At 52.9% G+C, this 3,335-nt stretch overlaps 1 non-coding gene across 1 annotated transcript; it reads left to right on the top strand.

Annotated features, from left to right (window-relative positions):
* Nucleotides 1-2,629: 2,629 nt before the first annotated feature.
* On the top strand, nucleotides 2,630-2,703 carry TRNAT-GGU (transfer RNA threonine (anticodon GGU)). Its single transcript has one exon. It is a non-coding gene; the product is annotated as a tRNA-Thr (tRNA).
* The last annotated feature ends 632 nt before the right edge of the window (nucleotides 2,704-3,335 follow it).

The raw sequence follows: 3,335 nt of genomic DNA, 5'->3' as shown, positions 1-3,335 counted from the left end.
ATTTCCGATGGAGGCGGAAATGTCGAGGCCCGTGTGCTCAGATTTGGGTGCACGTTAAAGAACCCCAGGTGGTCGAAATTTCCGGAGCCCTCCACTACGGCGTCTCTCATAATCATATGGTGGTTTTGGGACGTTAAACCCCACAAATCAATCAATGTTAACAGAAAGGATGGAGGTTCGAGCCCGGCCGGGGGTGGTGCGGCGCTTTTTTTTCTTTGGGCTGATAGCTTTGAAGATATGTTCTGATGTTGGTGAGAGTGCAGCACGACTGTCTCCATGGCGCAATTGGCGAGCGCGATCGGCTGTTAACCGAAAGGTTGGAGGTTAGAGCCCACCCGGTGGTAGTGCGGCGCTTTTTTTTCTTTGGGCTGATAGCTTTGAAGATATGTTCTGATGGTGGTAAGAGTGGAGCATGACTGTCTCCGTGGCGCAATTGGCTAGCGTGATCGGCTGTCTACCGAAAGCTTGGAGTTTCGTGCCTACCCGGGGACGGTGTGTCGCTTTTTTTTTTTGCGGTGATAGCTTTGAAGATATGTTCTGATGGTGGCGAAAGTAGAGCATGACTGTCTCCGTGGCGCAATTGGCTAGCGCGATCGGCTGTTAGCAGAAAGGTTGGAGGTTGGAGCCCACCCGGGGGTGGTGCGGCGCTTTTTTTCTTTGGGCTGATAGCTTTGAAGATATGTTCTGATGGTGGTGAAAGTGGAGCACGACTGTCTCCGTGGCGCAAATGGCTAGCGCGATCGGCTGTTAACAGAAAATTTGGACGTTTGAGCCCTCCCGGGAGTGGTGTGTTGCTTTTTTCTTTGCGCTGATAGCTTTGAAGATATGTTCTAATGGTGGTGAGAGTGGAGCACGACTGTCTCCGTTTCCCAATTGGCTAGCGCGATCCGCTGTTAACGTAAAGTTTGGAGGTTCGAGCCCACCAGGTGTTGGTGCGGCGCTTTTTTTTCTTTGGGCTGATAGCTCTGAAGAAATGTTCTGACGGTGGTGAGCGTGGAGCACGACTGTCTCCGTGGCGCCATTGGCTAGCGCGATCGGCTGTTAACCGAAAGGTTGGAGGTTCGAGCCCACCCGGTGGTGGTGCGGCGCTTTTTTTTCTTTGGGCTGATAGCTCCGAAGAAATGTTCTGATGGTGGTGAGAGTGGAGCACGGCTGTCTCCGTGGCGCAATTGGCTAGCGCAATCGGCTGTTAACCGAAAGGTTGGAGGTTCGAGCCCTCCCGGGAGTGGTGTGTTGCTTTTTTTTTCTTTGGGCTGATAGCTTTAAAGATATGTTCTGATGGTGGCTAGAGTGGAGCAGGACTGTCTCCGTGGCGCAATTGGCTAGCGCGTTCGGCCGTTAACCGAAAGGTTGGAGGTTCGAGCACAGCCGGTGGTGGTGCGGGCTTTTTTCTATGGGCTGATAGCTTTGAAGATATGTTCTGATGGTGGTGAGAGTGAAGCAGGACTGCCTCCGTGGCGCAATTGGCTAGCGCGATCGACTGTTAACCGAAAGGTTGGAGGTTCGAGCCCACCCGGTGGTGGTGCGGTGCTTTTTTTTTGGGCTGATAGCTTTGAAGATATGTTCTGATGGTGGTAAGAGTGGAGCAGGACTGTCTCCGTGGCGCAATTGGCTAGCGCGATCGGCTGTTAACTCAAAGCTTGGAGTTTCGAGCCCACCCGGTAGTGGTGCGGCGCTTTTTTTTTCTTTGAGCTGATAGCTTTGAAGATATGTTCTGATGGTGGTGAGAGTAGAGCAGGACTGTCTCCGTGGCGCAATTGGCTAGCGCGATCGGCTGTTAACCGAAAAGTTGGAGTTTCGAGCCCACCCGAGGACGGTGTGTCGCTTTTTTTTTCTTTGCGCTGATTGCTTTGAAGATATGTTCTAATGGTGGTGAGAGTGGAGCACGACTGTCTCCGTGACGCAATTGGCTATCGCGATCGGCTGTTAACAGAAAGGATGGAGGTTCGAGCCCGGCCGGGGGTGGTGCGGCGCTTTTTTTTCTTTGGGCTGATAGCTTTGAAGATATGTTCTGATGTTGGTGAGAGTGGAGCACGACTGTCTCCATGGCGCAATTGGCGAGCGCGATCGGCTGTTAACCGAAAGGTTGGAGGTTAGAGCCCACCCGGTGGTAGTGCGGCGCTTTTTTTTCTTTGGGCTGATAGCTTTGAAGATATGTTCTGATGGTGGTGAGAGTGGAGCATGACTGTCTCCGTGGCGCAATTGGCTAGCGTGATCGGCTGTCTACCGAAAGCTTGGAGTTTCGTGCCCACCCGGGGACGGTGTGTCGCTTTTTTTTCTTTGCGGTGATAGCTTTGAAGATATGTTCTGATGGTGGTGAAAGTAGAGCATGACTGTCTCCGTGGCGCAATTGGCTAGCGCGATCGGCTGTTAGCCGAAAGGTTGGAGGTTGGAGCCCACCCGGGGGTGGTGCGGCGCTTTTTTTCTTTGGGCTGATAGCTTTGAAGATATGTTCTGATGGTGGTGAAAGTGGAGCACGACTGTCTCCGTGGCGCAAATGGCTAGCGCGATCGGCTGTTAGCCGAAAGGTTGGAGGTTCGAGCCCACCCGGGGGTGGTGCGGCGCTTTTTTTCTTTGGGCTGATAGCTTTGAAGATATGTTCTGATGGTGGTGAGAGTGTAGCAGGACTGTCTCCGTGGCGCAATTGGCTTGCGCGATCGGCTGGTAACCGAGAGGTTGGAGGTTTGAGCCCACCCGGGGACGGTGTGTCGCTTTTTTTTCGCTGATAGCTTTGAAGATATGTTCTGATGGTGGTGAGAGTGGAGCACGACTGTGTCCGTGGCGCAATTGGCTAGCGCGATCGACTGTTAACCAAAAGGTTTGAGGTTCGAGCCCACCCGGTGGTGGTGCGGCGCTTTTTTTCTTTGGGCTGATAGCTTTGAAGATATGTTCTGATGGTGGTGAGAGTAGAGCAGGACTGTCTCCGTGGCGCAATTGGCTTGCGCGATCGGCTGTTAACCGAAAGCTTGGAGTTTCGAGCCCACCCGGTAGTGGCGCGGCGCCTTTTTTTCTTTGAGCTGATAGCTTTGAAGATATGTTCTGATGGTGGTGAGAGTGCAGCAGGACTATCTCCGAGGCGCAATTGGCTAGCGCGATCGGCTGTTAACCGAAAGGTTGGAGTTTCGAGCCCACCCGTGGACGGTGTGTCGCTTTTTTTTCTTTGCGCTGGTAGCTTTGAAGATATGTTCTGATGGTTGTGAGAGTGGAGCACGACTGTCTACGTGGCGCAATTGGCTAGCGCGATCGGCTGTTAACAGAAAGGATGGAGGTTCGAGCCCACCCGGGAGTGGTGTGTTGCTTTTTGCTTTGCGCTGATAGCTTTGAAGATATGTTCT

Source organism: Rhipicephalus microplus, unplaced genomic scaffold (assembly GCF_043290135.1).
Source record: "Rhipicephalus microplus isolate Deutch F79 unplaced genomic scaffold, USDA_Rmic scaffold_59, whole genome shotgun sequence".
NCBI lineage: Eukaryota > Metazoa > Arthropoda > Arachnida > Ixodida > Ixodidae > Rhipicephalus > Rhipicephalus microplus.
This window is presented reverse-complemented; position numbering and strand designations above follow the sequence as displayed.